Source organism: Mus musculus, chromosome 12 (assembly GCF_000001635.26).
Source record: "Mus musculus strain C57BL/6J chromosome 12, GRCm38.p6 C57BL/6J".
Classification (NCBI taxonomy): domain Eukaryota; kingdom Metazoa; phylum Chordata; class Mammalia; order Rodentia; family Muridae; genus Mus; species Mus musculus.
The window spans coordinates 15,598,926-15,612,954 of record NC_000078.6 but is presented as its reverse complement, the minus strand read 5'-3'; the positions used below and the strand labels follow the sequence as shown (position 1 = coordinate 15,612,954).

At 41.1% G+C, this 14,029-nt stretch overlaps 1 long non-coding RNA gene across 1 annotated transcript in view; it reads right to left on the bottom strand.

The window, feature by feature from the left end:
* Positions 1-6,622, bottom strand: part of Gm40287 — a 120,544-nt gene extending 113,922 nt beyond the window's left edge. The window contains exon 1 of the long non-coding RNA XR_872503.1: positions 6,452-6,622. This is a non-coding gene — a long non-coding RNA (predicted gene, 40287). The remainder of the gene's footprint in view (positions 1-6,451) is intronic.
* Positions 6,623-14,029: the final 7,407 nt, after the last annotated feature.

Sequence of the window (14,029 nt, the reverse complement as noted above, 5' to 3'; positions counted from 1 at the left end):
AAAACAAGATGCTGAATCATGAACTATAAAGTTCATAGTTCAAAGGTGAAGATTTTTCAATACAGGACAGTATAATGGTCTCTTATGAAAAGGTTTAGTTTCTTATCAAGAACCCTGTTTTGGGGTTAACTATAACTATTGGTTTTATTTATTTATTTTTTTATGATTGGTACTGGAAATAAATTGTAGGGCCATGCTCATGGTAGGTTCAAGCCCCTTCATTGAGCTTTCAAGCCCTGTTCTTGATATCAAGATTCTTGAGTCATTTATTAAGGAAGAATACAATATGGAAAATACGTCTTCTATTCCTGGTTAAGGAAAGATTTGTTTAAATCCGTCAGGATACAATCTTTTCTTGGCCGTACATTACTCAATAGATGGGATTATATTATACTTCTAACCAAGAAGTCTTTAAGGGCTTCTGAGAAAGTCTTTTGTTTACTTTATAAGTAAGATAAAGCTCTGGTGGGGGAGTATCTTTCCCTCTTGCACCCCTTTTCCTTCCTCTAACCTAGCGGCTTGAAGCTATTATGTTTAGAATGGGTAGTGACTAGCCAATACAGTATGGATGGCCGAGACGAACCTGGGTCACTGATAACATTGTTTTGCTACTGCCCAAGCATAGTGCTGCCCACCTCCAGATTTCCTGTGACGTGATAAAATTAAGCATCTTTAATGCCATTGGTCACAAAAAGCATTATAAATGATACATGGGCCAAGAAGTAATTGCACCATCATTAACGACTCAGAGAGAGGTCTGTTCTTTATTTCTCTTGAGCAGACTTTTAGGGCTATTCCTGAGGATTTATTTCCAGTAATTTGAGAAAGACATGGAAGGAAAACAGCTTCCCCTGAGGAACATTTTAAGAAGTGCTGGATGATTGCATGTAGCCAGAGCCCACAAAGAGACAGGCAAAAAGACAAGAAGGACTCCATCTGCAGACCAGGGTGGGAAGAGGAACAGATGGGTAACATGGTGGATGCTGGAGGCATCACTCTACCTAATCACTTGCCTACCATGATATATAAGGCCCTGAGTCTGTTGCCATGAATATGTGAGTCTTGAGATGGAGAAAAGCTGTAAAATTAATGATAAAGACCATGTTGTCTACTCAGATATATCAGTAGGTCAATAGCTTATTGTGCAACATGAGACCCTGATTGATCTTTAAAACCAATGTTAAAGAAAAACAAACAAATGATCAAACATACTTGGGAGTGGTAGTCTGTGTTATATTCCTAGTGCCAGGGAGGCAGATAGGCACATTTCTAGGGTTCAAAGCCAGTCAGCAATCTAATTGGCAACCTCAAGACCAGTGAGAGACCCTGTGGTAAAAAAGAACAGGCACCAGACAGACAACATTTGACATGGACCTCTGTTCTCCAAATGCACATACATGCACATTCAGACACACATGAACACACACACACACACACACATATGTACACACATACATAAGTATACATAAATACACATGTACACAAAAGCACATACAGGAGCACACATTACATAGACTCCAGACCCATATGAACTTAGACACACAAGACAGATTACTAAGAAAACCAATAAAGAAGTTGTACTAATATGAAATGGACTATCTTATCACATGATAATAACTGTGGCAAATTAAAGAAAGTTCCTCCGTCTCACTTCGTAGGAATATTTTGTCTTTGAGAACAATGCAAACCTTGGCATGGCAGCCACTTAGTTTTAGTAATGAAGAACATTTAAGCATTTTTAAGTTTCACGAATGAATAGATGCCCTAAAATCATATAAATACAACTTGTGGAGTCGATTTCTAGACTAGTATGTGTGGCTATTTAAACACATAAATGGATTATCCACATTGACAATGGAAACAGAGCTGACATGAAGCACAAATTCATATCAGTTCTCTTCAGTTACAATCTAATAATTGTTATTACACATTGATCAGCACAGACAGGATGGGAAAAATTAAATTAGAAATGATAATGTGAAATATTTTGGTAATTGGTGGAAACAAATTCTACAGTTGAGTAAACCCTTTGTCTTTCATATTGAATGATTTCCTCCATGAAATTCCACTGAAGAATTTCTGAATAAAATTTTAAAAATTATTACATGCATTTAGTCCGTGTGTGTGTGTGTGTGTGTGTGTGTGTGTGTGGTCATACGTGTCAAAGTCAGAGGAGAATCTGAGGGAGTCTGTTCTCTCTGTCCAGCGTGTATGGCACCACAATTGAGCTCAGGTCATTAGATTTATTGGTGAGCACCTTCATGCACTGAGCCATCTTGCTACTCCACTGCCATGTTCTTCATAAAACGTGCACAGGCACCTGCTTCTTTCCCGGCTCTGGTGTAGATGCTAAAATATCAAGATGCCCATGAGCATTCCTCAAATGGACTGGTGCTTTACAGGGAGAAAAAGAGCAAAGTCTGGTTATGAAAATTAACAAGGAGATAGTGTTACATCAGAACTTTGAAGGACACATCTTAGAGGTTAAGTGTACAGATCCACACACCAGGACTTAATTTGGGCATTTGGCTCCTCTTTGAAAGTAACAGATGGTCCTGGGGTCGGGTGTGAAAGGAAGGGCAGGCAATGCATTCTATGAACTGGGGTGCAAGGTGCAGAGAATGCCGCTGTCCTGGGCACTTGTCCTCCTGTTGTGATAAAAGAATTTTAAAGAAAGAGGGGATTGTTTGACCTGACAGGTTGAGGGAACCCTCAATCCTATTAAGGAAGTCAAGGACCTTGATATATCTAATTAGGAAACAAGGGATCCCATGGCACTGGGGTGCAGAGAATTGGGAGGTAGAAGCTAAATACTGGGGATTCAGGGTCTGCATTGTGAGAAACAAAGATCCTCAATATTATGAGCACTGGATCTAAAAAGGCATGAATACGCTATGCAAAAATATGAGTATCAACCCCTGGAACAGAGAGTCATGTAAGCAAAGCAGTGATAGCTGCTGCTGTTGTGCCAGCGCCTGCTTCCTAGAGAGCCATTTGTACCATCTCTGGCTTTCCTGACTGGACCATGTGCTATTTAGGATGCAGACATATTCGGTTTGCCTTATTTTTCCTGCAGAAGTAGATCATTGGTACAATGATCAATGGCGTCTGTACTGCTTACTTCACAAACCATCTAGTCCAACCGCTGGCTCAATTAAATTTGCCAGTGAAAGCCAAAGGATTTTGAATGACCTATTTCAATCACTGCATGATAGCATCCCACCCTATACGCTAGCATCCACACAGCATATCCAACCCAGGTTTCCTGACACTCACTTCTGTCCAGTTGCTCCTATTCTGTCTATGCTGCCCAATTTAATCTAAAAATAAGCAACAGTTTGAACATGAGAAGAACCTGGAGATTGGAGACAGACATCTACTTATAAAATCAGACTTTTACAGTTGTAATGACTCATTTGTATAGCAAAGTGTAAATCCATGGGAACTTTGTATAAACCTCTCCTCATCGTCTCGACAGAGCAGAAGTTAATATATGATCTTAACGACTCAGTCTCAAAGATACTCTGCTCTGTAGCAAGCTTTGGTGATCTTGGGAGGAGTCCCACCTCAGGGTCAGAGGTGCAGAGGCTCCGTATTGCTGTCCTATCTGCTGGCTCACCTTTCCCATTAAGAGACTGGAAACATAATTAGGAGACAAGCACCACAGATGCTACCATTTACAACATCCAGAAGAAGCCGTTGAAATGGGTAAGACATGAAAGGATAATTTTGCTTATACAAAATAGCAGACTGCAAACTAACACCAAGAAAAACAAACAGGCAGATGGAAAGAGTGGAGAAGACATTGGCACAGCTGTGTGCAGGATTTAGACACCCAGATGCGATATAATTTTTTTGGAGGGGGTGAGTAGTATCTAACAGAATATTCTGAAAACAAACAAAACAAACATATTGAAGAGTACTGAGCCCTTCATCTTCCCACGCACAGGTTGATCTTTTCCACAGGCATCTATTTCCTCATATCATGGTTTTAGAGGGTCATTTCCTGGGGGATGGATGAAGAGAGCACAAGGACAGTCAAGATAAATAAGCGTCCATCCTAGCAGAGAAAGCAGCAGCAGTAAAATCAACAGCTGTGATTGCCATGGGAGAAGAAAAATGTAATGTTATCTAAAAGACAGTGAACATCGGGGTTAGTGCTATCAGCTGTTCTCTTCACATAGCTGCACAAGTGCATGGCTGCCTTATTTTCCACGGGGGGAGGGGGAGGGAGAAAGGGAGGAAAGAAGGGAAGGAGAAAGAGAGAGAGGGGGAGGGAGAGAGGGAGAGAGAGAATGGGAGGGAGGGAGGAGAGAGAGGTAAGAAAGGAAGGAGGGAGAATAACCTAGAGAAATAGAGGAAAAAAAGGGAGAGAGAGAAAGTGGAATGGGGAAGCAGGAGGGGAAAAAGGAAGGAGGAGGGAGAGGAAGGGATGAGAGAGAGATGGAGAGGGAGTGAGTGAAGGAGAGAGAGAGAGAGAGAAAGAGAGAGAGAGAGAGAGAGAGAGAGAGAGAGAGAGAGAGAGAGAGAGAGAGAGAGAGAGAGAGAGAGAATGCTCAGACTTGAAGAGGGGACAGGAAGTGAGATTCATCACTCACTGAGAGTTTCCACTATTTCTAGGCCGCTGGGATGGAAACTGCAAATATCATCTTCATTAAAGCCTACTCTTTAAAAAATGACAGCAAATTAACAAAACAACATAATAACAATAGCGCCCTCTCTGATGAACTGGCCTAGTTATATCTCAGAGTCCAGAAGCTGAAACTGTAGGAGGAGCATCAAGGGTTTAACCTGGGGTCTCTGCTATACCCTAGAGAATACACTTTAACCAGGAGAATCATCAGAAAAATACTTCTGCTACATGAAACCAAAGGGAGCAGCAATAGTTATTTTGTAAAACTAAGCAGGAAGTTCTGTTAGGCAAAGGATCTGCTTGGAAGGTGCGTTTACTATCAGGCCACTGTAACAACCTGTCCTTCACTACTCTTAAATTTGGCCTGTCTGTCTGTCTGTCTGTCTGTCTGTCTGTCTATCTGTCCGTCCATCCATTTTTGTTTTCCTTTTATTGAGAGCCTCTGGAATAAAAGACATTAAAACTTTCTCATCTTCGTATCAATGTAGGAACGCTTAACTCTGCTTGGAATTCCTGCTTGGCCAGTCTGTAGGAGGCCTTACTTATAAGAGTTCAACGTACAAAACAGAGCAAGCCCAGAATACATGATGGTAAAGAGGTGGTCTGGCATCTGCCAGCCAGTATCTAAGCAGTTCCTCATCAGAACTGGTTCTTTTGTCCTTGAAGTCTCAGGATGCTATTTGGCACTTTCCCATCGCCGCCTTGTATGCTCACAATATCCTATGTTTCAGAATGATGATAGCATCCATTCCCAGAGCTATTTTTACTCAGGTATGTTTTTGTCTCCTCTTCCTTGAAGTGGTCTGGCCATGTGAAGTGAGTCCTTATTTTAAACAAAATAGAATGGTTCTTTCTAAACTAAGATTTTCTCATCTGTAATGTACAGCTCTTAAAGCTTCTTGCCCATGCAGTAGATGCTAAGGAATGTTGCTTCCTCTGTCATCTACTCTGTTTTCCTTCCCCAGAAGAGCACAGCACTGGAGGCCAGAGAGTACCAGGTCCTCTGGGATGGGATGTGTGCTGACCCATGGGTCCCCTGCCTGGTGCTACAGCGGGGGAGGTAGAGTTCTCATATCTCCAAGTATGCATCCTTTCATGGGAAGATAGACATTGTAACTTGTGCATTCTGCATTCCAGTTCATGAGTTGTTCTCAGCAGCTATTCTGGGGAAGGGGAAAGAAAATCTCACAACACTTTCCCTAGAGAAGAGATGCCAATGTCAACTGTTAGAAAATGTCATTAAAGCAAATGAGAAACGGGTTGAGGACATTTTTATGAGCCTAGAATACTGAGCTTGGAGGTTTTATGGAGACCACAGGAAGTCAGAGAGACAATCACACTCATAACCTTTTTTTAGAGTCTGGCAGTGATCAATCTTTGTGCTCAACAAGAGTGTGCTTTGGAAAAGGGAAGTTATCATTGGGGACCACATAGACTTTTTCACAGAGCTGTGGACTCAGTAGAGAAAGAGTTTTCCAAGACGAGTTACTGTGGGCTCATTAACCAAATCCTTTCAGAATTGCAGCAAAAGCCCTCCTTCATGATCTCAGCACACACCAGGAACTAATCTTTGGAGAATGCTCTCTGCTGAAATCAAAGTGTTTGTCATGTGACACAGATAATCTCTGCCTATCAGTTTTCTTCTTTCTTCGTATGACAAAATGAAACTCAGAAAGTCCAATGCTTTGTCCTCATTCAGAAATAACAAGAGGTGGAATCTGGATTGAACTCATTAGTCTCTCCTTAATCATACTCCCTCCCCAGCCAGCCCTAGAGAGGCAGACAAATGGCAAAAGTGGGAAATAAAACTATACTTACGGAATTGTCCCGAAGTGAAATTCCAAGGGTTTATTCTTAGGGTCGCAAGGTCAGCATGGATACTTTCCTTTATAAACCAGGAGTTGCTCTGAATATATTCATGCACAGGGAGATAAATTCATTTCTAACGCTTTGTTTTCTGGCTTTAGAGTCTTGCAGATGTGTTTTCCCTAGAGCCTTGGAAGATGATGCAGAATATTCCTGAAATGCTTTGCTCTCCTATTTACACTGACATCTCGTGGTAGCATTCTGTGACTGCAGTCTTCATTGTCTCAGCTGTCAACCTTTGCATTCCATCATCAATTGTTTAATGCATTAATTGAACTAGAAGTATTAATAAATACTTGATAGGTACCAGGAATTGTGTAGAGCATCAGGCAATGTTAAAACCTGATCATAGAAAAACTGTAAGAAAAACCAAATAGGAAATTATTCTAGGAACTCAACATTGATAAATATAAGACCTATAATCTAGTCTGCATGCCCCATGGGTAATTCTGTAGATTCATTAATAATTGTACCATTTGGGGGAATTTACTGTCTTTTCATTGACTGTAACTTGCAAGGATCATCACACAGATTTTAGATTTGAAACAACCAAAACGAAATCATCTCATTTAGAAACACAAGAATAAGGCTAGGGTTTTGAACTTTAATTTTCACCAAATATCAAAGTCATAAGCTTACCTCATGTGATCAGGCAACACTGAAAGATTCATTCAAATGATTGGGTGCGGTTCAAATGGTTCCTGAAGAATAATTGAATCTACTCCTAAAGAAATGGCTCTGCTGTTAAGTGTGTTTGCTGCTCTTGCAGTTAACCTAACCTGTATATTCTTGGTCCAGGGAATCTGATGCCTTCTTCTGTCCTTAATGGACACCTGCACGCAGGTGCGTATGCCCACACATCAACATACACACATACACACATGCAAAAGTAAATCTTTAAAAGCAACAAAACTCTATACCATGCTATTTAGGCCATAAAAGAAAGGAATTATCAGATCTCCTGTGTGGGTGACATCTCCTGTGTGGTGACATCCTCTTCATCTTACTTTAATGCACCAACCTAAAAGCCCGCTATGTTTGTGCATGTGTTTTAACTCATTTTCTTCTACAAATCCCTAAATACATGAATACATAAATAAAAAGAAGCTCATGGTATGTGTACCGTTTTGTAACTTGCTTATTTTGTCAAACTTGCTAGTTTTCTTGCTGTATTGCAACTTATTTGGACCATATTTGCAGTATCCAAGCAACACTCACAGTTACATGTGTGAAAAAGAACACCAGGCAGGCTGGGCTAGTGTTGCTGTTTAGGATTCCACAGGAAGGCAAAGCCCTGCACTCACCAGGACCCTGTGTAGAAACGGCCCCAAGCTCATTCACATGAGCCAAGATTTAGATTGCCATCGGACTCAGGACCCTTTTCCTGTGGAATGCTTTTCAGGGACAGCTTTTAGGTTTTGAGGCTGTTTGGAGGCCTCTCTTAGGAATCCATTTGTCTGAGAGATCAGGATCCATGGCTCATTCCCCGATGTTCTCTTCTGCTGTTATCTAGGGACATATCTCAGCATTTGAGGACTCTTGTCACTACATTAGACCTTTAAAGCCCACACAACTAATTGACCTTAGTTACATCTTTAAAACCCCTTTGACATCCATGGAGATGGCAGCAGGGGGCACTAGTCATGGGCTTCTGTAGAATTCTGTAGGAACTAGCACTCTTTTGGGGCTGCAGGCTTAGCTCTGTTTGCAGAGTTTTTACTTAGTACACCTTAAGTCCAGGTTTCCATCTCCATTACCACATAGATCAAGCATAGCTACCTAGTGCTGTGGTCCCAGAGCTCTGAAGATGGTAGAGACAGGAGGATCAGAAATTCAATAGTATTTTCAGTTACTTAGAAAGTTTAAGGCCGCGCCAGGGATACTTTAGATGATGTCTCTAGCAAACAACCCAAGGGCTATCATCCTCTCAACACGTGCGTGGAAAGAGTCTACTCTGAGCTCCATAGCCACAGCAGTCACTCACCATCCATGGAGCTGATATGCTAATACTGGAGGAAGGCAAGTGTCTTCTATGTCATGTTATTAAGCATGCCTGGTGTCTTTAGGCTTGTCGGTCATCTGCTCCTGTTCTGACATACAAGACTTCAAACATGTCCTCAGCGACTGAACATGTCCTGGTCCTCTCCTATCTTTCTGATCCATTTCACTTGAGACCCCACCTGCCAACTTCGTTCATCAGCTGGGCCATTGAGAATGCATCCGGCTTTACCTTCCTGTATTTCTCCACTCAAATCTCTTTACTATTTCACTCCAGCTTCCCATGGTAACCTAACACCTGCCTCAACATTAAGAGTCACGTCTGGCATCATCTAGACTCTCCTCTCATAAGCACAGGGAGAGCAAGCTAATGACATCTGCCTGTCTCCTTATGCAGTCACTATTGCCAGTTCCAAGGATGCTCCTGTGCTCTGGTGATGTGTTTAAAAAGATACACGTTTTTCTGACAGCTTGGCATAGGTGAATTCACAGTTCCTATTGAGCAAGAATCATAGAACAATCTAACACATCTGTGCTTTCATGTGCTCTAAATCCTATTTAACTCACGCCCTTGCTTTTATCTGTATACACTTCCCTCCTTTAGTTTCCCCTTTCTTGTCTTCCACTTTGATGGGAGCCCTCAAGCCAATTGGTTCTTTGCTGTAGAGGATAGATGATACTTCCTTTCAGGATAGTTTTCATACTAGTTAATCGCAGCACAGGATGGGAAATTTTTTTCTCCTATTGCTAATTTTAGCATCTCAAAACTAAAAACAGTAGGACTTCTTTTACTTTTCTAACTGAAAAGAGTATCTTTGCTACTGTTTTCATATGCACGAATTCTTCCTGGAGACCAGGGGCTATAGTTCCTGGGAGAAAAGAAGGAATTTTCATTGAAAGTGTTCTGCCTGGCTCTGCAGACCTCTCTGAAATTAACTTCACATGTTATCCAGGCCACTCTATGTTGCCACGGAAACCGACATGTCAGCTCAGCAAAAAATAAGAAACAGATAAGTAAGAAACCGCAGATGCTACAACCTTTTTTTCAATTTCTCTTTTGTCTTTGTACAGGTGTGTGTGTGTGTGTGTGTGTGTGTGTGTGTGTGTGTGTGTGTGTGTACGTGATATGTTTATAGGCATAGGAGTGTGCTTCCTTTTCAAGTATAAGCCTGAATGAGAGCTGATTGTCAAAAAACCACATTGGTATGTGTGTGTGTGTGTGTGTGTGTGTGTGTGTGTGTGTGTGTGTGTGTATGTGTGAGATTTTTCCTGGGACCCCTCTATCCTGCATCCTGTCTTCACAACTCTTGAAACTCCTTTAGATAGTTGGTCCAGGCTGTGGGACTAAAAAGAGAAACTTTTTTCTATTAATAACTAAATGATGTTTTAAGAAAAGAATTAAAAAAAATGGTTATATAAGAAGAAAGCCCACTATTGGCCTGAGAACTAAGCCACATTCCACAGAAGAGAAAACAAAAAAGCCATAGTCAGTGTTTAGCTAATGCCTCCGCTGTTAGGCCAGGTCTGCTGCAGCCCAGAACCAGGGAAAACATTTCATTGAGTTCTCAGAGAGTTGTGTAAAGGTTCCTGTTTCAGCCATGTCAGGGAGTTACCCATTAGACAGTGCAGTCAAGTTACACTTCAGTTTGAAGAAAGGTCTATTGAAAAGGCCAGTACCTGCCTTATACTCACTGAATTATTCATCTTAAGAGGGTGGCAAGATGGGACAAACTCTGAGCTCCCCATGTGATCTCAGCAGCTTCATCTGCCCTGGTGAAATGTACTTACCCGGGTGTGTATAGCTATAGCTGAAGCCTGGAGTCTCAGTCCCTTAGAGACGAAGTAAAGCAGTTAGTTAGTTAGAAGTTAAGCAGAGAGTGAGTGTATACTAGTCACTGACCCAAATGCTACAGGAATATGATGTGCTACCCAAAGATTATAGACACAGACCTGAGACCCAGTGGGGGTCAAAGATGAGGTCACAGAATAAGAGGCTGGTATGAGGTTGCTGGCCACCATGTCCTATGCTCCTTTCTCCAGTGCTCATTGTGTGTCATTTCTAGAGGGACACACACCGTTGTCCAGGTGCCCTACTTTTCACTCTGTAATTCTTCCCTGGTATTCTCACATGTATAAATGATCTGCAAAGAAACCACTAGAGAAAGTGTCAGGGGGTCCGGGAAGGGCTATATCTGTTTACCAGGCAAATGAGCTACCCATTGAAGATGAGCCATGGGAAGAGCATTGAGACACAACTTCCTTGTTTTCTCCCTCCCTTCCTCCCTCCCTCCCTCCCTCCCTCCCTCCCTCCCTCCCTTCCTTCCTTCCTTTCCTCCCTCCCTCCCTCCCTCCCTCCCTCCCTCCCTCCTTCCTTCCTTCTTTCCTTCCTTTCTTCCATTTTCCTTTTATTATTCTTTCTTAATGAATAATTTTTGAAAATTCATTCTGTTTCAAAAAAACTTCTGCTCTTGAGTACACGACTAAAAAATGCAAGTGCCTATACTTTGAATTATCTTTTTGTTCATCTTGTTGACATAGCAGTGTGAGTGCTTGTGTGTTTGTGTGTGTATATGTCTCTGTGTGTGAAGGTGTGTGCATTTGTGTATTTATGTGTGTACATGTGTGTGCATGCATGTACATGAGTACATGAGTGTGTGTATGTGCATGCACATGTGTGCATATGTTTATGTGTGTGCACATGTGCACTTGTATGTATCCATCCATGTATGGAAGACTGCATGCATGGTTCTTAATATTTTTTAGTAAAATTAATCAATATATTCCCCAGGTAATGTTAGACGTTTAACATATGACATGGTACATAGAATGAGTACCCTATCATGAGGACTGCACAACACTCTATTATTTAATTTATTTTAAATCTTTTTTCTTCTTTTTAGGGACTACCGATGTTGTGACTCAGTGCCTCTTACTGAATGTATCAATGGAGTTTTATTGCTTTAAAATTCATACCTATTTACTTATATGAACATGCATTAATGCACATGCATGTGTGAATGCTGCAGATGCCAGAAGTGGGTGCTTGACCATAGACAGTTAGGAATCATGGAATGTGAGTTGAACTCCAGTCCTCCTTAAGAGCATCATGCACTCTTAGCCAGTGCACCCTCTCTCTCCAGTGCCATGTTTTAAAGTTTTGCTACTCAAATATTAAGTCTCAGTCCCTTAGAAACTTGATTTTTGGTTGGTATTCTGGAGTAATTCAACGTCTCTTCTTTCTAACTAAAATGAATAAATACACTTCTAGATCCACCTATGAAATCTTTCACATCCCTTACTGATCTGGAAGACAGGAGACAGGGCTGCTTGTGTACCTGGCCAGGGTCCATCACATCTTATCTAATCTCTGGTTATTCTCACAAGGTCAGATTCCTCAACCATTGAGAAGTGCATTCTGAATGTTTCCTTAATAAAAATTTTATGCCATTGATTTCCCAAATGCGTTCTGATCCATGATCATAATAAACAGGACTCTGCTGCCTTTAGATGTTAATAAATTATTTTATGGTCTTTCAAAATGACTTCTTAATGTAGAGCTCTCATGATTACTTGAAAATGATGCCTTTTTTGAAATCAGTAGGATTTTGCACTCATCAGTTCAAAGTGACACTGTTTGTGCTTTTGTTTGCTTTTGCTTTCTGTAGTTTGAAATACATAACTACACTTATGGTATTTCACTTAACCTTTGATTGCTATTTTCCAGCTTATATATAAATGGTTTACTGTTTCAGCAGTACTTATGTTCTTGGCATATATTCTCCTATCCTTGTACTTCCATAAGCTATAATATTCATAGCTGGTAGTCTCACAATCTATTTCTTTAGTGTGGAGTAATACATTCTTCACCTTTCCTTTCCTTTCCTTTCCTTTCCTTTCCTTTCCTTTCCTTTCCTTTCCTTTCCTTTCCTTTCCTTTCCTTTCCTTTCCTTTTTCTTTTTGTTTGTTTTTGGTTTTTTTGAGGCAGGGTTTCTCTGTGTAGCCCTGGCTGTCCTGGAACTCACTCTGAAGACCGAGCTGGCCTTGAACTCAGAAATCTACCTGCCTCTGCCTCCCAAGTGCTGGATTAAAGACATGTGCCATCACTGCCTGGCCATTCTACTGCTTCTCAAATATTTCATTTCGTGTTGAATGGTTCTCATTTCTCCACATTTTATTTTTGAAATTGATTAAGTATTCATCATCTGTGCTTGGATAATTCTGCTGTTTCTCATTGCCACTGATTTTCACTGATGGTTTCTTTTTGGATCTTATGTTATTCTAAGTACATGTTTTTTTCACACTATTTTTGATGATTATTTGAGACATTGATTAATGATGCCTCTAAAATTTATCTTTCCTTATTTTAGTTAAATAGTGAATATTAACAGTACTATTTAAACTTCTGAGTCCTGCGGATTTGGGAGTAATTTTTTCCTCTCTGCTTTTCTGTGTCTGTGTGAGTTTCAAACCCAGGGCTGGATTAGGGTCCTGAATTCTGCTGGAATGGCTTCTCTTTCCCCTTCCACCCAGAGCTGATTGCTCCCATTGCTCTGAAGGTGAACTTCTCCCTTGATTCCTGAATTACTTACTGTCCTCAAATCCAGTTTCCTTCATATGACATCTCAGAACATCCTCTAGTCCTTCTGGGATAATTCCCTGTATCACATCCTTTTGTTCCTGCTTGGTGCGCCTCCCTCCTTACTTTGCAAGTTTTTATGGGTTCGAGTACCCATACCTCATTTTGTTTCTGCTTCCTGGGGATTTTTCTGCAAAGTTTTCTTTTTGCTCTTCATTTTGCTCACAGGAGCTAAAATACCCACCTTGCCCGGGTGAAGCAATGCTTCCATTATCAATGCCTCAGAGTTGTAATCATCAGGGTAATTAGTATAGTTGCACATCAAGGACTTTTTCAAACAACGTTTATATGTCAACATGGGCGATTTCTGTAATGACCTAGTGAGATTAATAGTGAAATCTTTTTTATCTTATATACAAAATAATGTGCAAAGAGAGAAGCTGTGTATTCTTGTGAGGAGCGGGTGTGGCAGCAGTCCCAAGATGGTGCCCGGGACTGCAGCCAAGTCTTATGACTTGCACTTGACTTCCTCATACACCTGAAAATAAGCCGCATCCATCATGAGAACTGCACAGGTGCGCCATGATGCAAGATAGGACCATATGAGGAGTGATTATTCTGGCCAATGGACTGCTGTTACGTGGACTGGGCTGATGGGGCGTGGCTGAGAGGATATATAAGGGATTGCGATTGGGGGCGGGTTCTTGTTTTTTCCTGGAGAGATTGATTTATGGAGAGAGATTCATGCATGATGTTGAAAGGTTCCTGAATAAACTGCTTTGAGAAGAACGTAGTGTTGTCGCTCTTTTCTACTGGTCGGAATAGGAAGTGACATATTCTGATTAGCAAACATGGAGTGAGTCAAGGAGAAATTCAAGATGGAAATTCAAGTGTTCAAGTCTCTCTAAAGCAGCAAAGAAGTAATGCTAGTGTCAGCATTTAGATGGAGGGAGTGA